Below are 20,300 nucleotides of genomic sequence, written 5' to 3'. Positions count from 1 at the left end.
CGGTGGGGAGAGCAGGCTGAATGTGTGTCCAGTTGTGGCCATCTCTCATGGGTCACCGGGCTCTGACTGAGATCAAATGGGGAGCCTTGAGCCAGAGCCCAACAGCCTGTCTCCTACTCCCCTTGTTGGCTTCGACCCCCTATGGATGCAGGGGAAACAGCTGAGAAAACGCGGACTGCACCGGACTGCAGTCTTTGAAGAACAACAGCGTGGAGATGGTGGTGGTGGTGATAGAAACCCCCCTCTCTAAACATCTCTGCTGTCCCCGTATTGGAATGCCATCCATTTCTACGTCTCTCTGGGAGTGTGCCGGCCCTGTGTCGCACATAAAAAACAGGGGAAGGCCCACGTTTGCGCCGACAGACGTGGATGGACAGGCCTGCAACCGTCCAGCAGACACTAACTGTTAAAATGTCTTTGTGGAAGTCACGTACACAAGACAAAGACCCACTATGAACCCACCAGTCAGCTGTATGTTCCTGTGGTAACCAGTGTTCCCCTTGCTACCGTGAGGAATCTTCCTGACACAGGCATGCACGCCAGGGGATCCTGGTGGAATCAGGGAATGATTAACTGTCCCGCAGGCCCATAGCTACTGCCTTAGCCTACACATACCATGCTTAACACGCCAACCCCGAGCCCGCCCCAAGGACAAGGGAGGCTGCCGTATGCCATGCTAACAACTGGCATATCCACTCGTAAGCCTGCCAACCTTGAGATCCTGACACACGAGAATGATTTACAGCGGTTGTAGGCAGAAGTGGATTCTTTCAGTTTTTCTCCCCCCCCAGCTGGTCCAGAACTAATGAGTGGCCTTGTGCCACAAAGTATAGAGTCTGCTTGACTCGCGAACGCGTCCCAATCATAGCGCCCGCCATGTCGGCAAAACAATGGAGCTTTTGTGCGGGAATACACTAGAAGGCATGTTCCGTCACGAGCACTGCTTCTATCTCCTGTTTAAGTCTTCAAGGCTTTTTTTCTCCTTTCTCTCTAATGACGATGTTGTTGTGTTATCCTAACGTGCGCATCGCAAAGGAACCCAGATAACCTGTCTTCCAGGGCGACAGCAGCAGGGCGAGGAGCAGAAAAGACACTCTCTTGTTCCATCGAGCCCCTATTGACTTGCAAATGAGACCGAAATAACCTGCCCAGGGAGAAAAAGTGCCCTTGTTTCGAAGGCTGCTTGAGTTTCACGTTGGGCGGGTATGCGGCGGTCGGCTAACTATAGGCAGGTTCCACCAGGAGCCCAGACGCTCTCACAGGAAGGGGGCCTCTTACACTTTGTCAGCCCCACATGCTTACCTTACGCCTTGCCTTGCATTTGTTTGAAACATGTCGCTCATGTACATGCCCGGGCCGAGCCTGATGATGCGTCATGTCAGCCAAAGCCTGAGCTCAGAAGAATGTCCAAATGGCCTGCATTAGCATACATCTGCATACAGGCTAATTGTTTCCCCCTCTCTAAGGTCAGTCAGCTCATTTCCGCTCTGACAAAAAAAAGGGTTGCCTCCACTTCCCAAAAAGTGTCGAGCCGGCTACTTTTCCCTTTTGTACTGAGAGTTCACCGAGTCATCGCCTACGTCGGCGTCTCGTGGTTGGCTCTTAACAAGGGGTCTATGGTTCTTTAAGGTTAGTTTCTTCCACCCTCCAACTCACCACCTTCTCCCTCTCTCTCCCCCCCCCTGCCCTCCTCCCACACTGGCTAGACCCCTGCAGTCCTGAATGTTTAACAGCCCCTCTCCTTTTGTATAGGTGCTTGTTAACATGGCTTTGGGAGCTCTGTGCCTGCATAACTGAGTGATCTGCCCCCACAGGGCCAGAGGGGGCAGGGGGTGGGCTGGGTGGATGTGGGGTGGTAGGATAGGGGGGGTAGAATGTGGTAAGCAATTTGTGTGTGTGTGTGTGCGTGTGTGTGTGTGTGTGTGTGTGTGTGTGTGTGTGTGTGTGTGTGTGTGTGTGTGTGTGTGTGTGTGTGTGTGTGTGTGTGTGTGTGTGTGTGTGTCAATCTGTGATTAATAAATTGTTATTGCCCCTCTCGATATTCGATAGTCTATAAAATAAGGCATGAATTAAAGGTGAATAATATATGTGCAGGAGATTTCATTATCACATACTGCTTTTATTATTTGTTTTATCACTGTTATGTGGCTTTCCTCTTGTGGCACTCTGACCTATTCATGCACCTTAAGGTTAAATATTCATCCAATAAAGTGGATCTCATTATTTACCTAATTTGATCAGAACACTTGTGAACACGCCGATATTATCATGTTATAAATTAGATTAATTTTGAGCCGTTGTAGTGGGTTTTAACACTGAGAATGTGTTTAGTAGCCAGCACACGACCCTGACCCACAGACTCCACACACAAGCCCAGGTCCCAACTGATCAGTAAATCCAGCGGTGGGGGACACTTTCTAAGTCCACTCGTGAGTACACTATGTTAACTTGAGCTTCCTAGATCTAGTCACCCGACTCTTGGCTTTAGAGTGCATTGGGTGGGTGGGTGGGCGGTGGTGGGGGGGAGGGGGGCAGCTTCTGGTCTGAATTAGGGTCTTTATTCCTCAATGTAGTCGCACACACACACACACACCACTCCACTGAGAAGCACAGTGCTTCGTGTCAGTTTGGACGCACCCAATGTGTTTGACTTGGCTCCCACTCTCTGGATAGGAGACTTAAGGAGAAAACAAGACTTCCTGTTCTGGCCTCTTCAAATTTGAGCATCAATAAGTCGTTTTCTTGAGTCATTTTGGGATGAATCACCGGTTCAAAATGTGCATGAGAAGAAAAGGTACCAGCTATCATTGATTGGATGGGAGACTCCGCCCACATTTTTTATCGTGAGCTGAGAATCAACAATTGGGCGAGTGAATTTACATTTTCAGCAATACGAATGGAAAATGAGTGACATCCACTGAGAGAGAGAGAGAGAGAGAGAGAGAGAGAGAGAGAGAGAGAGAGAGAGAGAGAGAGAGACCACCTGCATCTACTGCATGTGTGATGCTGTCACACGATTGATATCAGACATCTGGGACACATTTATATATGCATTGCCTCAAGAACCCTGGGTTTCGGATCTACAATGTGATCTTTGACTAAAATACAGATACATATAAAGAAAATGACACAATGTGCAACATTAAGATCCAAAAATAACGTTTAAAATATAAATGAATGTTGAATATGTTTTAAAGGCTTGTTCCTTCACAGTACACACAAACTCTCTCACTCCTTGCACTAAAGTATCCCAGCTTCAACATTCCAATGCAAACTAGATTACGTCTGCTGCAGCTGTGTCCCCACAGCCCAGTGCTGCTCTTACCTCAGTGCAGGAGAAGACTCCCAAACGCAAGCTGCTCCACAAAAAGCTTCTTTTCAGCCACTAAAATCCAGTCCTAGATGCTACTTCAGCCCCTTGAATCCATGCCTTCAGTATCTTCCTCCCTCTCTCTCTGGCTCTGTCCCTCTCTCCGTCTCTCCCAGTCTCTCTCACTCTGAGTCTGCCTGTTTCCTCAGGTCTAAATCCAGGACACTAGCTCACAGTCCTCACTCGCAGGGTTTGTCAGCACAGCTCCGGTCCATATCAACACTGAGACGTTGAAAACCTGGGAGGTGTGTGTGCCAGAGCTCAGTGTGTGTGTGTCCATTGGTGTGTGTGTGTGTGTGTGTGTTTGTGTGTGTTGATGATGAGCCCAACCAGATGGCCATCCTACTCTTTACTCCATGACTCCGCCCCCAGCCCCCTCTCCTCACCTCGTTGGCCCCGCCCTCTTAACCCCAGCCTGGCCCCCTTTAACCCCGGCCCAGCCAGTCACGGCAGGGTGAGGTTTGATCTCCCCTTCGTTGACCCCTCCCCTCAAACTTCACACATAGAGACCCAGAGGGACTGCCACTGCTTAAGGGATCGATCAGCGAATGTGAGGCGTCAGGTTTTCTTACCGCACAGTCATCCCCAAATTATTCTCATGCGTTCAAACGAAAACCCTCCCCTCTGTCCATCACTGCTTCCCTTCCCTCGCCTCCATCCATCAGCTGCTACCCTTCACACCTCCCTAGCTGTAGCGGTGAGAGGTGGGGATGGCTGGTGGTGAGCCCCAACCGCTTCTGGGTTACACTTCCCCTTCCAATCTGTGATTGTGTGGAGAAATCAGACAACACAAACAGCCACAGATTGGTGCTAGCTGATTAAGGCTGTAGTCCAAAGCCAAAATGTGCCATGTGTTCAGTATTCAGTATGAAAATCAGCCCCCAGGTCCCAGAGAGATCCTGGATCCATCTCCGATAATCCCAGACTCTGTTGACTATAGTCGCCATGGATGTCCACCAGGCTTTTGGAATGAGATAAGCTTCTGGTCTGTGACCATATGAATCCCATCGGACATAAAAGCTTTATACAAAGCAGTCGGCGCCGCTTGGGGATGTTGACCGCCAGGTCAGCAATGCTTTACTGCTCACGGTCTTTGTGTTGGAATTTTTAATCGCAGGAATCAAAACGCATGAAATGCAATCCTTCAGATTCATTTTTAAAATCCGCAAAAACAAAACGGTTACAGCGACAACAATTCGCTTTAGGACACACTCTGTCTCCGTCCGTAACTTAAAAGCTTTATTGGCAAAAGGAGACCATTCACTGGCATCTAAAGAGCCGATATATTGGCGCCGCGGTCCCAACTGTCTTGGTCTGCGTCATGTCCACTCAGCCCTCTCTGTCTGTACATGAGTCAGGTCTGCTCGAGACCCCCGGGCAGGGGACGCCAGGGAGGGGGGGGGGTGGGCGTTTGACCTCTCCCTCTCCTTCACCTCTCCAGGAATGTCAGAAGGTGAGGCTCTTCCTGTTGTCTGAGAAAACAAAAGCCACCGTTCCGGGTCAAACTCCGGACACTCACACCTTGGCTGGTCTTTTGTGTTCCTCTGGTTGCTTTCTTTACAACGGGTCAGCTTTATAGAAGACACTGTGGTGTTTAAGGGCCGCCGTACGCATGCATGTGCCCCGTCTTTTAGAGCCGTGTTGATCCAGCTGAGGGCTCCCGTGCGCTGAGGCTCGGAGACAAAGCGTTGCATTTTACGAGGATGTCCAGATCAACATGTTAACAGTCTTGTTTAATTTTTAAATGTGAGAAGGGATGACGTCTGAGTGTATGTGTGTGTGTGTGTGTGTGTGTGTGTGTGTGTGTGTGTGTGTGTGTGTGTGTGTGTGTGTGTGTGTGTGTGTGTGTGTGTGTGTGTGTGTGTGTGTGTGTCTGTCTGAAGGTGTGTGTGTGTGTGTGTGTGTGTGTGTGTGTGTGTGTGTGTGTGTGTGTGTGTGTGTGTGTGTGTGTGTGTGTGTGTCTGTCTGAAGGTGTGTGTGTGTGTGTGTGTGTGTGTGTGTGTGTGTGTGTGTGTGTGTGTGTGTGTGTGTGTGTGTGTGTGTGTGTCTGAAGGTGTGTGTGTCTCAAGATGTATGTGTGTAGGTGTGCGTCAAAGTGTGCATGCTTTCTGTGTGTGTACGTGTGTGTACGTGTGTGTGTTAGTCTAAAGGTGTGTTTCTGTGTGTGTGTGTGTGTGTGTGTGTGTGTGTGTGTGTGTGTGTGTGTGTGTGTGTGTGTGTGTGTGTGTGTGTGTGTGTGTGTGTGTGTGTGTGTGTGTGTGTGTCTTTGCATGTATGTCTATGGGTTAGTGTGTGTGTCTGCGAGCTCACTGCCACAAAGCCATTGTAGCAGCCAAGGCCAGGGAGAGGGGAGGACTGTTCACAGTAGGAGTCCCCACTCACCACAAGCCTTTGTGTTGGCCCCAAAGACCGGGCACTGTACTCCATTAGCAAGTCTTAGAGGGGGGGGGGGCACACAACATCCTGCCTATGCGGTGGGGGGGACCCAAGTCAACACAAAAATAACTAACTTTGCCAATAGTTGACAGCTTTTAGAAAGACTTTTGGGTAGCCCTATATTTGTTTTGCCTGTTGATGGTTGTCTATGTTTCATCAAATTTATTTGATTGATGTAAAGCACTCGGTCACGTTTGACCTGTGTGGAAGGTGATATCAATACACTTGACTTACTGACTTACCGACTGAAGGCTAGTATCGGGTCCGGTCAAGAAATTGTTTTATGACAGGGCATCAAATATTTTGTTGTTTGATGTTTTCTCATGATTATTACCTTTGACAAAGTTAGTGCGTTGGATTGGGAAGACGATAAACAGGTCCACTCTGTTCTAAACGGACCCATCCACATCCGTGAATGGCACCTGCAAATCACACATTACAGGCGCCTTTCAAGGTTAACACAGGAACAAATGGGTAGATTAGTAAAATTTAGCAGGGAAACGACCAACCACTGAATGAATGAAGGTCTTACACATTGCTGATAGGGACACTCCGGTCTGCTTACTGGCCTCAGTATCTGTCGTTCCAGAGTTGCTCTACCTTAAACCATTTTACTGTCTTTACAAGTTACATATGTGTCTCTGTGTGTGTGTGTGTGTGTGTGTGTGTGTGTGTGTGTGTGTGTGTGTGTGTGTGTGTGTGTGTGTGTGTGTGTGTGTGTGTGTGTGTGTGTGTGTGTGTGTGTGTGTGTGTTTGCTTGAGTTTGTGATAGCTGCAAAGCGGTGCTTGTGAGAGTGTTTCTTGATTGCATGACGCACTAATTTGGGGAATTGCGTTTTAGTCTTTAATGTTCTGAAGCAGGCTACGTGGTTCTTGACCGGTATCAAACCAATTACTCGGTCAGTAAAGTCTGCACTCCTTCATCAAAGTGATTTCAAGCTCTGGTCTCGTAATAAAAAAAAAAAAAAAAAAAAAACAATTACGATCTCTGACAAAGCCAAATGGAAACACGCTTCGACGAGGGAGAGAAAGACCTGGTTAACGAGTTGGTTACTGTTGCTACAACAGATAGGCCTAGCAGCTCAACGGTGGCCCGCCGGTGTGAAACAGCTAGCGTCCCCTCGCCGACGACGTGCCACTACTATTGTTAGGCGTCTCTCTTGTTTCACAGTTCACGGTATGCCTAAGATAGTTGTGAAATATCCCTGACTTCTGACCCCCTGCAGGGAGCTCCAGATGACCCATAAATCTCTGCTCCCCGAGGCTTTACGGCCCATTGGCCTGTCAGAGCCGCAACGACCTGTACAGCACCTCACACCTGGTCTGCACCTTGTGACCGCTGTAAAAGAGAAGTAAATAAATAAAAACACACGCCGGGGTTCGCCGCTAGGTGCTGCCGGCACCCTGGCGTGTCCTGACACAGGACTGACCGTGCACTGACACGGTCGCCGCGATAAAACCACATTCTTCTCTCGGTCCGAACTCGCTCTCCCTCTCTTTAAAATCCAGCGCTGGGACGGCTGGGAAGCCACGATCTTGTTTTTCTAAGATTGCAATACCTCATGGTCAGTGAGCTTTATCTTTTTAGCTATCACCCCTCAATGGTTTCAACTAATGTTTCTCCCCTTGGGTGGATTGAAGTTCATGACTTTGTTTGAACCACCAAGGATAAAAACGCTCGCTAGTTGCAGATGAGGAAGGACCAATACCAAGATGATCCAAGAATATACACGCCTCTCCTTAAATCATATGGTGTTTACGATATTACAATTATTCTTAAGGGTTTTTAAAGCAATAACTACTAAGGAGATTTATTGTTGCAAGGGTTCGCCCAGAATGTACGAGGTAGGTGCCGAAACACAGTCCCGGCAGAGTGGGCCGTTAATAGAAGGGATAGAGCAGTGTTGGCTCACACTTGCTTATGTTGTGTATGAGCTGGGGCCCTGAGCCCTATAGCTCTAGCCCTGGAGAAGGGGGAGGGCTAAGGTAAGGTCAGTCATCCTCCTCCCATACCAGCACTACAATATGCGACCGTTTACTGTCATTGGGGGTCATTGGTGAGAATAGCACCCATTGGTTTGTGAGCGACCTGATCATTAAAAAAAAAAAGAGTCGAATGACTTGCCAGCGGGTATTAGCAGGACACAGGGGCCAACAAAAGCCCTCGGCCATAAAGGCAGTAAAGGCCGTTCGCTCCACTGTAACAACAATCCCCCTTTTTGGACGCTTTCAAAGAGAGAAGTAAAGGTCAATTGGTGGAGCGGTGGGTGCATCGGTATTGACTTAGCGAGATTGGGGCTGACAAAAGCAGGCCAGACCGAGGCCTTGTTAGCCTGCCTCACCCTCCGGTAACCCCTCTTTTTACAGTTTCACACCGACACGCTGAGGAGAGCTTATAGCCGGCCCTTTCTGACAAATTGAATTTACTGAAATGAAACAGTAAAGGCATTCCCGCTTGGCACTTGACCTCGATGGGAAGACCATGTGTTCCTCAAAGGATGAGGCATTGGGAATGGCACAAGGGGTTGAGTTAACTCAGACGATGGGTGGCAATGAGGAGGTGTGGATGAGAGCGAAATAATACACAATCCTTTATTTTAGATAACGGTGGAAAAAAAAACATTGTGTCAACAAAATAAGGTTCCCTGGGATCTCCATGCTTCTTGGTAGGCTAGGCTATTTTAGACTGAAATCGTATAAATAGATACGCTAAACACCAGTCTGGATGTCTCCGTCCAAACAATACAAAATCCCTCTCCTTCAATGGAGATTCTTCTCGGTCTTCATGTCCCACACCAGCGCTCCACTGCTTCCTGTAGTCCCGGTAGTGATTGCTGAGACGTCTGTCAAGGTACAGAGCAGACCGTTCGCCGTAACTCAGGCCGGGCATGACTCCCTCTCACCTAGTTGTAAAAGCAGGAGCTCATTGGGAACAATTGGAAGCTGAGGGTTCACTGCCCCTGGGGCACTTTCAGAGAGGAAGCCCCCTTTTTATTTGAGGACACTATAACTCAACAAAGGCCCGTGGCACCCTAGACACACACACACACACATGCGCGCGCGCAAACACAGACACAGACACACACACACGCACACATGCGCTCGCACATTACAGACCCACACACGCGCACGCATGGACACACGGGGAAACACACGCACGCACACACACACACACACGCACGCACGCACGCACGCACGCATGCACGCACGCACGCACGCACACACACACACACACACACACACACACATGCACACACAGCAGAGACATGAATGGACTGCTTCTCACACTATACACTGACAAAAGCGACACTTTCATGTGTGGTCTAACCTTTTTTCTGTCTTGTATTTTGGGGATTTTCCATTTATTTCAAAAAGCCATATTCTTCACAAATATTGAAGCTGTCAAAATGTTGCTAAGCGAATGTCGTCCCAGTCCCCCCCCTAGACCTGAGCGTACGTCGCGTTGAAAATACAATCATAACCGTTTCACATATGGGCCTGTCGCTCGGGGTGAACTCGGGAGTTCAACGCTCCGGTCCTCTCCAAGGTACAAAGGGTCCCGTTTCCTGTGCGTTCGGTCAGCCTCGAGATAAACACATGGATCAATCAAGCCCAAACAACGAACGACGCCGTGACTCCGACACGAGCGCTCGGAGCAAGTTGTTAGAAGATCGGCGGAACAGAAAGATGCTGTAGTCAAGTAAAAAAAAAAACACAAAAAAAATAAAACCTGGCAGTTTCCACACATGGAAGCGTTTAGCCAAGCAGTGGAGGCTTCAAAAGGGGAAACCATTGGAATCTAACAATACTCAGAAACAGTTAGGAGCTGCTCCGTCCAGGGTCCCACTAATGATTAACATTCCTGGAGGACCAGTCCCTTTGGAGCGCTCTAATGAAACACATGCTCCACTGGCACCGCACACAGGGAAACTGGGACTCCTGCGAGCAAGGATGATTCCTCCCCTGTCCCTGCTTAATAGGACACAATTTAAGTCATTAAGGTGGCAGTTAAAAAACTGAAAATGACCCCCCCCCCCCCCACCACACGCACACACCACCACCATCACCACCTCTTCTCCTCCCGTTTTAAAGGCCCCCCTCCATTATACTTTTTGATGTAGTTGACCCCTTCACCTCTTTGTGTGGCTAAGGGTCCCCGAGACAGAATGGAGAGGGGTGGTGTAGTCGAGGGTGAGAACACTAAGCCAGGAGTCATGGTCCTCTCTCTCTCCCTCCCTCCCTCCCTCCCTCCCTCCCTCCCCTCCTCCTTTATTCCACATTATTATTATGAGAGCCAAGGCTGAGCGGCTGGGACGTCCGACGGGACACTGGCTGGCTGAGGAGGGCCAGCCAGTGTTGACCGTGGCCATGGACGGGGGGGGGGGGCCTTATGCCCCTGCCGTGGCCCCCCACACAGCTGGCTGGGAACTGAGGGCCCAAACAAAGACTAGCTGGTTGAAGCTGGCCTCCGACACCTCAAACGTTTTGTTTCAGTTTTGTTTGGTTTGGTTTGTTGTACTTGTGGAGATAAAGTGAGATAAAGTGCTTCACATCACTTGTGAATCACTTGTGTATTGTATAGATGATATATGTATGTGTGTGTTTGTGTGTGAGTGTGCGTGCGCGTATCTTATGTGTGTGTAGGTGCACACGCGTTTGTGTGTGTCTGTCTGTGTGTATTCGCACACACACACACATGTGTGTGTGTGTGTGTGTCTGTGTGTGTGTGTGTGTGTGTGTTTGTGTGGGTTCCTGTCACTGTGTGTGTGTGTGTGTGTGTTTCTGCACATTTGTGCGTGCCTGCACATGCAAGTGTATGTGTGATTGTGTGTCGTACAAGTGTATATGTGTGTGTGTCCCAGATGCCAGCCGTCCCCTCTAGAGGCCTGAGGCCAGCACCAAAGGTCCATCAGGGCAGGCTTGGGGGTGATTAGGGCCTGGCATGTGTTGCGCTGGGAGCCTGTTATTCTTAGCAGGCCGGGCCTGTATATCCAGCCCTGCTTAGCGGCTCGCTGTTATTCCTGGAGCTCATAGCACGGGGGTCATTACTGACAACTAAGTGTTTTCAATCAGCATGTCTGGGGATAAGGTTAGCATGTGACGGGGGTCGCTCGGTCCTTGTCACCAGGAGTGGAGGTACAAAGTGCTTGTTTGTCTGTTTTTGATTCGAGCCATTGATGTGATGTCTTTTTTATTCAGTGGACATTTGCACTACAACTATACACACGAACACACAAAGATGCATGCACACACACACACACACAGACACATACACACACACACACACACACACACACACACACACACACACACACACATGCACACACACACACACACACACACACACACACACACACACACACGTCGTGCACACATGCACACACACACATGCACACACAGGTGCACACGTGCACACACACACACACACACACACACACACACACACACACACACACACACACACATACACACACACACGTGAGCCACTCAAACAATGCACACATGTGGTCGGCCTCTCTTTGTGTTTTTCTAAGGTTTCATCATTCTTTTGGAAGCCATCCCAAAACAGGAAGAGAATATGAACCTAGCAAACAAAAGCACGCCTCTCCGATTTGCCCATTCGCAGGCACCCCGTCGCGGCAGCAGTAGAGGTTGTGCCGGCCAAACGAACCCCCTCTCTGTCCGCTCAGTGGGGCTATTGTTAGGCTGGAGATCTGCCCTGCTAGGGACTATATCTAACTCATTGGCTCTGGGTCAATATTGACCCACCTGCAGCCTGGCCCTGTTCCTGCGTCCACCTTCACCGGGACCGGGCCTATGATTACAGATGTGGCCTAAGGCCTTTAATAGGAAAGATAAATGTTGTTGTACGTAGGAAATGGAAAGGGGGAAGGGACAATGCTGCTCTGGCGCCTGAGCTTTAGTTGATTGGATTGATTTTTTATGAATGAATTTAACCAAATAAAACCAAAAAAATATTTTATAATAATAATAATAATAATGGATTGAATTAATATAGCGCTTTTCTAGACACTCAAAGACGCTTTTACAGTGAAGGGGGGACCTCACTAACCACCATCAGTGTGTAGCACCCACTTGGCATAGATGTTATTCAGAAATGGTGGTGGTGGTGGTGGTGTTATTCAGAAATGAATAAGGAACATACAAATTGAAAAAACAGCCGGTCAGAGCCACTACACCATGGGAGGCTGTAGTGGCTCCTATAACTAACCCAGGGACAACACCACCACCACCACCGCTGCTGGAACAACACATTCATCCGATGAAAAAGGCTGCTCAGCCCTCGTAGCCCCACCCAGTTGATTACAGAACAAATCTCTTCCATGTAGGCTGTTAGATCTCTGCTGAGCCTGAGGATTGGTTTCACTCAACTAAGAGGTGTGTTGGAGCCACTCCAATCTTATTCATGAACGTCCAGGAATATACTGTGTTTCTGAAGTATCGGTGTGTAGGGTGGGATGTACAATGAAGAGTTATTATACAGTATAACACTGGTTAAGGAATCTATTATGTCAACAGTGGAAGGGGATAGTGTTTGATAAATACTGTCCACAACTGGGAGGAAAGTAATACTTGAAACTCGCGAGAGGAGACGATTATGAGACAAGTGATGTGTTTTTCTTTCGGATCTATTCCAACGAGTCGAATAACAAAATCTGTTGCAGCGATTACGCCCCCAACAATTGAGGATTTACTGACGGTTGGCTCAGGACTCAAGCTGAGGTGCACAGAGCTGATACCGAACTGTGCAAACACCCGTGTATAACAGGATTCCAGGTTAAATACCATGGACCCCGTACAACAGACCGTAGCAACCCCTCCTTAAGCCAGGCAAAAGATAATAAATCCACGGAAATATCGCCAGAGAATCCATGGCTCGGCCCAGTCCATTTATAAACCAGTGTGACCTTTAGCGCGTCATCCATCCCAGCTGACTCTCCCCTCTCCCCTCCGCAGCATCTCCCCTCGCACCTCCCCTCCCCACTATCTCCCATACCGCGTCAACACCCGTTGACAATGCCAACAGGTCTACAGAGAGAGAGAGACACACACATACAGACACAGACACACACACACACACACACACACACACACACACACACACACACACACACACACACACACACACACACACACACACACACACACACACACACACAGAAACACACACACACACACACACACACACACACACACACACACACACACACACACACACACACACACACACACACACACACACACACACACACACACACACACACACACTGAGGAAAGGGAGTCGGGGGCTGATGGTGTTGCATACTTTCAGCCAGGGGTCCGGAAAGCTGAATCCCCAGCAGTGCGCTTGGGAAATGAGCAGCTCTCCTTAATAGCTTTATCAGGATAATGTCTCCCTCACTCTCTCCCTCTCGGTCTCTGTCTCTTTCTATCGCTCTGTCTCTCTGCCTCTCACTCCATCTCTCTCTCATTCACTCTCATTCTCTCTCTCTCTCTCTCTCTCTCTCTCTCTCTCTCTCTCTCTCTCTCTCTCTCTCTCTGTCTCTCTCTCTCTCTCTCTCTCTCCCTCCCTCCCTCCCTCTCTCTCTCTCTCTCTCACTCTCTCCCTCTGTCTCTCTCTCTCTCTCTCTCTCTCTCTCTCTCTCTCTCCCTCTCTCCATCTCTCTCTCTCTCTCTCTCTCTCTCTCTCTCTCTCTCTCTCTCTCTCTCTCTGGCTCTCCCTCCCTATGTCTCTCTCTCTCTCTCTCTCTCTCTCTCTCTCTCTCTCTCTCTCTCTCTCTCTCTCTCTCTGTCTCTCTCTCCCTCCCTCTGTCTCTATGTGATTGTGTACATAGAGCTCAATATGTTGCCAAAAGCAATTGTTGGTGGATGTGGGGAGGTCAACGTAGGCCTGCTGAGCCCAGCCCGGTCCGTGTCAAGGCGGGTCAAATCTATTTTCCAAATACCGGCACCGCTGGGGGTCACTGCTGCCCATACATGTTTGCGTTTTAACATCTGTTATTCTCTGATAATGATCCCGTTTTCTGTGTACACACTGTACTGCACTGTATATGTGATTATGACGCACTCAGTCCTTCACCAGTTCAGGGAATCCATGTGAGTGATGAGGGGCGTGACTGAGTGTGTGTGTGTCTGAATGTTTATCTGTGTGTGTGTGTGTGTGTGTGTGTGTGTGTGTGTGTGTGTGTGTGTGTGTGTGTGTGTGTGTGTGTGTGTGTGTGTGTGTGTATGTGTGTGAATGTCTATCTGTGTGTGTGTGTGTGTGTGTGAGATAATGTGTGTGTCTGAATGTATATATGTGTGGTGTTTGTTTGTGTGTGTGTGTGTGCGTGTGCATGTGAGTAGGTATGTGTGCGTGTTCCTATGCGTGTGTAAAGCACGACTTTCATCATCGCGGAGGTCTTACGGTTGGACCCCACAATTACGCTGCGTGTGGTTAGCCTAGCTCTGGCGTGGCATTAAAACCTGACGTGTGTGTGTGTGTGTGTGTGTGTGTGTGTGTGTGTGTGTGTGTGTGTGTGTGTGTGTGTGTGTGTGTGTGTGTGTGTGTGTGTGTGTGTGTGTGTGTGTGTGCCAAGCCTGTTTTGCACTAACATCATCCCCACCACCGTGATCATCTCCCCTCACCCTTCCTAATGAAGCAGCCCGTGCCTCCAAGCGCAACGTCGCTAACTACCTCTAATCGCTGCTCAGGTTGTTCCCAGCATGTGGATTCAATGTGTGGGGTGGATCCCACCCATATGAAGGCATGTTTGAGCCTTACAGGGTGGCGGTGTTGGTGGTGGTGGTGGTGGTGGTGGTGGTGGTGGTGGTGTGGCCTTACAGGACGGGGTTAAATAACCAAAAACAACACCAAGGTCAGGACTCCCTCCTTGCCCCCAGAGATCAGCGCCGGCCTTGGGGGTTGCTCCTCGGATGTCTCGTCGTGAGTCTGGCTCACAGGACGACCGTGGCTCTGTTGATCACATCCCTTTATGAGCCCCTGAGAGGGAGAGGACCACCGGTGTTTAGAAAAGCCACATTTGTAGCCATACCACAAACTGCTTCCAAGTCGGTGTCTCTCTCTCTCTCTCTCTCTCTCTCTCTCTCTCTCTCTCTCTCTCTCTCTCACTCTCTCTCTCTCTCTCTCTCTCTCTCTCTCTCTCTCTCTCTCTCTCTCTCTCTCTCTCTCTCTCTCTCTCTCTCTCTCTCCCTCTCTCTCTCTCTCTCTCTCTCTCTCTCTCTCTCTCTCTCTCTCTCTCTCTCTCTCTCTCTCTCTCTCTCTCTCTCCCTGCTCCTCCGAGGCCCTCCTCTGACAGTGCCGCATCCCTTTCAGTCGGAGGCCAGTAGAAGACAGGCCTCCCCTGTCGGCCCTCCCTACTGACACACAGCGGCCACGGCCCTGTCAGACGCTGCTGCTGCTGCTGCTGCTTTTAGCCCCCCCCCCCCCCCCCCCCCCCCCCCCCCCCCCCCCCCGGCTGCTGGCGAGGGCCCGGAGTGCAGCGTCGAAGGGGGATAAAAGGCTGACAGAGTGTTTGGCTTTGCCTGGCGATTTACACAGACGCTACGGGGTTGATTCATGCCGGCCCCGCTGCACAAACAGGGCTCTGTGTACATTTCAGTGCCACGGGCCTTTTTAGAATCAACAGTGGTCAGCGACGTATACACACAAGAGGAGGAGGGGGGAGGGGGGCTGACGTGCACACATATAGACGCGTGCACGCTATGGATACAGATAAGCAAAGACAGGCAATGACGACGGTCCATTTATTTTTTCGGTATTCCCCGATTAATGGCTCATGCATCTAGATGCAGCAAACAAGCTCACGCGCGAGAATGCAACCGCATGCACACACACACACACACACACACACACACACACACACACACACACACACACACACACACACACACACACACACACACACACACACCTTGGAGCATGTCAAGCTCTGTGCGTGTGCGGCTGGCTTCCCGTCTGTGACCCCCCGTCCCCCCCTCACCGGCTCCACGCCTCCCAGTGTTTCAGGAGCCCAGCATCTTGAAGTCTCACAAAGGCGGCTAATGTTGTTAGGCAAGCCTCCCTGTCTAAGGCATTCGCTGGCTGGCTGTCTGGCTAGCTGACTGGCTGGCTGGCTGGCTCACGTTGAGGTGTGCAGAAGAATAAGCAGAGCCCTGCCAGACGGCTCCAGGACTTAATCCTAGACCAGAGTTACAACAATGGACGTCTAAATGCCACAAACAAACGGTCTGCACATGGTTCAGTTTAAAGAGCTGGAGATCTGAAGCTCCAAGGTGGTCAACGGCAGACTCAACACTTTACACAGCTCCGGTTGAATGTCCCATTCACATTTCATTGATTATGCCTTTTTATTGTTCCGCACACACATCTAGCTCAGAGGGATGCGAGTCTGGAGATGAGAACACGGAAATAAGACGTGAGCAAACGCCGCGTAACAGCTTAAGCCGTTTCAAACAAGATCTCATAGCCACTTATGAATTATTAGCCTATAAATAATTTTATATTAACAATAGAGGATTTATGCACGCTGAGAGGGCCAAGTCCTGTCTGACTGTTAGTCTTGCCTGCCATATCTTTTAAACATTGAGATTTCCACAGCTGGATAGTAAATCTTGTGTATTAATAAAAAAATCTATGCGACTTAAGTTAATCAAAATACATAAAATAACTTCATGAATTCAGAAACAGACTTTTGTCTGCACTGTAATTCGGGAATATAACTCTAATAGGCCTGCACGTGATGTCCATATAGTGGGAATGATATATATATATATATGATATTTCCTGATATCAACTATTACATGCGATGTGTTTTCAGCTGTTGTTATAATGACTTTACCATGTCATTATATAATTTGTAGTGTTCCAGTTTGTGTGACTTGACGCATTTCCGCCGCTAGGGGACAGCAGCACATTGATTTGTAAAGTTTCTTCCCCGTATTGTGTATCAGGCCAAATAACCCATTTTGCTTTATTGTTTCAAGTAATATGCATTAAGGTATAAGTACAAGTACACATAAATTGATACGGAACGTATGAACTTACTATTAAATATTGATTATTAGAGAAATATGATTTTGCAATAGGCCTTATTAAACAGACATATACTTATATATTTGTTCTACTCCTTGATTAATTCGTAAGAAATTGCTCTGCAGTGAGGTCGTGCACAAGTAAAGTTGCAAGTGGGGTCTTCGGGCTGAGCTCCTAGACCAGTTTGTTATTCTCTCCCCATGCACCCCCTCCTATCCCCCCACCCCCCTCAGCTGTGGACACAGTGACAGATTGCAAGCCGGGCCCATTTGTGCCATTTCCCCCCACTCTCGCCGATGAAGGGGGTCTGTCACACGTTAAAGACCCAACGAAGAGGGAACATAAACATGGTTGAATGGCGTGTGTTTATGTTGGCTTATCTTCTCCCGGTCTCCTAAAGAGAAAATACCCCTCACTTTAAAAAATTATAATAAAACAACTAAACTAACACAGCAACTTCTTCCCAATGCTTAAACCCTTTGTCAAAATGCAGGCTACCTCACTGGGCCCATCCTATCATCGCTGTGATGCAAAGTACGCCCCGACAAGGAAAGCAAACTGGGCGGCATGTGGCTCGGGAGATAGAGCGGTTGGTTGGATGGTCGCTGGTTCGATCCCCGGCTCTCCCTAGCTGAGTGTCGAGGTGTCCCTGAGCAAGACACCTCCCCCTAACGGCTCCCTATGACCTGGCTTTCGCCCTGCATGGTTGTCACCGCCATCGGTGTGTGAATTGGTGAATGTTAGGCAATATTGTAAAGCGCTTTGAGTGGCCACTGGTAAAAAAAAAAAGAAAGAAGCGCTGTATACGCAGTCCCTTTACCATTCACCTACTAAAGCTTCCATCACACCGTATCCATCACGGTCTGACCCGGAGAGTGGCTGCTGGGCATTCCTCATGTGTGTCAGCGGTGTTGTGGGACAAGTGCCTCGCTCACTCAACACGGTCTGGGTGCTTGAGTCCATACATTAATCCCGACTATTTGGAACGGGATAGCGGGCAGACAAGTCAGGGGTGCCGACCAGTTGTCACCCCAGTGACAGGCGACAGCTGAGACCGTGCATCTGGAGCTCCGCGGGGGGGCTGAACTCCCCGCCCAACGCCCCACGCTCCCTCACCACGTTTCTTAGTTTAAGCAGAAGGGAAAGTGTGACTAAAGTTGGCTTAAGTCAAAAGTCATCTAATGCAATAGGGAGAAACACTGCAGGATAAACCATCGTTTATTTTCCTCACAAACAAACCCCCCTCACACACACGCACCTACCTACACGCACACAGAAAACTTTACACTGTTAATTTGGGACGGAACAGTTACAAAGCTGCACTTGCAGAATGTTAAAACAGAAAACGATACACTGCTGTTGTTACAGCGGTGTGTTTAAACCTTCTCCACTCACCCGGTGTTGAGTTGCAGTGGAAACGATATCCAGAAGCGATATTCCTGAGCAGAAGAAACTCTTCACGCCGCGTCTCATCGGCATACGGTGACAAACGTCCAGAGCAGGAGAGAAACCAGAGAGATCTCCCAAGCACTGCAGGGTAAATTAATGTAACGTGGGGGTGTTGTTACATCGGCTAGTCAGAATAAGTCTAGGTTGAGTTCACCTACAAACTGCCTCCCAGCATCTCAGTGTGTGCACTGTGGACTCCCAGCAGCAGAACGGCATGAGCGATGCGCTCTGCCTATTGGTTTAAACACCCCCCCCCCCTTCCCAGCCCCCCAGGGAGTGATGAGAATGAAAAACACTGCAGATACGCGCTGTAAGTTTTAAACGCTGTTTTGACAGAGCGGCTGCTTTAGACTCTGTCAAAACGACTACCATCAACTTATCGATGAGGAGGTCTGGGGTTAAATTACTGCTGGCAGTATAGGCAGCCTTGACAAGCCCATGGCTTGGATGGTGTCCACAAGTTTTCAGGACGTTAGTTTGAATTGTTTTTTTGATAGCTATAATCATACTAACATAGCAATAATACAGCAATAACGATGTATTATTTATTGATTTGCTTTGCTTTCCCGCTGATTTGACGACTAACTTACTGATTTACACAGTACTTATCGAGCATACCATGTCCATAGTTTGTCCCCTGTCCCTCTTCGTCTTGTCACAGCTACAGAAAGAGGATAATATATTTGTTATCGTGCAGCATATATGTTCGCTGTCCCTAACCAAAGAGGCTGTCACTTAATTATGCAGACCTGTTTGTTGCCAAATATCGCAGATTTCCTGCTAGTCTCAGACTCCAAAGGTTTGGAGTCTGTTGTTGCTGAACCCCAATCCATTTGGGGAGTCGGGCAGCTTTGTTATCATTTCGTAATCACCCCACAGAAACACCATCCGATTAAGTCCCCCCCTATTGATCAAAGTACAATTAAAGCCGTACAAGGCTTTCAAAGGCGGACGTCTTGGGCACAAATCAGATCACTTTTCAAACCCTTTGCCCTTTGAAGAACCCTTTGACCTGATGTGACCTGGGAGAACCTTCCCCATGACATCAGGAACGACAACTCGCCCCCAAACAACTCAATTAACTCTGTGCCATCGGCTGTATCTCACATCAAATGTATTTTGAAAGGTTGAAAGAGAAAAATTAAGAGAAAATAAAGTATCTTTATTTTACGTGACATTAAGGGGCAAAGCCCATGAAGCATGAATGGGACTAACGTTAATTACATTACCCCTGACATACTTCCCTTCTCCATGCAACAGACTACATGGCTCTTATTTTTTTTCTGAACCAATGACCTTCTTGTAGATCTAACAGTGTGAATGCATCTAAAGTGAGACCAGGTTTGGGGAGCTAGAAACCTTTCAATCATTCCTCCTTTTCCACATGGAGTTTAGGCCACGGTATGTGGCAGGGTTCATATGGGATTCATATTCCTCTTCTGTTTGTATTTTCCTTTCTATCAAAAAACTAGGATACAAACCACGTCAGCACTATCTGACATCAGAGTGGAGCTCAACTCCCAGAGAGTTGAGGTAACCCTAGTGAGACTATTCAGAATGGGTCATGCAAATGATAGAAAAACATGTTGAGGTGTGAAAATGTTGAAAAGATACCTACGCTGTAAAATCTATTGACACGATTGTATTTGAATTCATATCGACCACATTGCAGACATGGAGTTCCTGATAAGTGTTACCGTAAACTCAACTCATAAATGCCACGCTTTAGTAAGTGAGTCATTCGACGCCCACGCTGAGTCTTATACTGCCATATCTATCGAGAACATCTACCAAGAGCACTTTGCAAATAATAGTCTGTTCTGTCACCGCCGCACACACGCACACATACACAGGCGTACGCACACACACACACACAATCACACACACACACGCACGCACGCACGCACGCACGCACGCACGCACGCACGCACGCACGCACGCACGCACGCACGCACACACACACACACACACACGCACACGCACACACAC

General features: G+C 48.8%; 1 protein-coding gene across 2 annotated transcripts in view; it reads right to left on the bottom strand.

Moving 5' to 3' along the window:
- Positions 1–18,532, bottom strand: part of prickle1a (prickle homolog 1a) — a 30,774-nt gene extending 12,242 nt beyond the window's left edge. The window contains exon 1 of one of the 2 annotated variants that reach the window (XM_056597931.1): positions 18,258–18,532. The gene's annotated coding sequence lies outside the window, so the exon portion shown is untranslated. Of the gene's footprint in view, positions 1–3,325; positions 3,947–18,257 lie in introns of those variants that run through there. The other variant, XM_056597932.1, reaches the window with a different exon arrangement.
- Positions 18,533–20,300: the final 1,768 nt, after the last annotated feature.

The sequence above is a fragment of the Gadus chalcogrammus genome, chromosome 9 (assembly GCF_026213295.1).
Source record: "Gadus chalcogrammus isolate NIFS_2021 chromosome 9, NIFS_Gcha_1.0, whole genome shotgun sequence".
NCBI lineage: Eukaryota > Metazoa > Chordata > Actinopteri > Gadiformes > Gadidae > Gadus > Gadus chalcogrammus.
The sequence above is the reverse complement of the archived record's forward strand: the minus strand, read 5'-3'. Positions and strand labels throughout refer to the sequence as shown.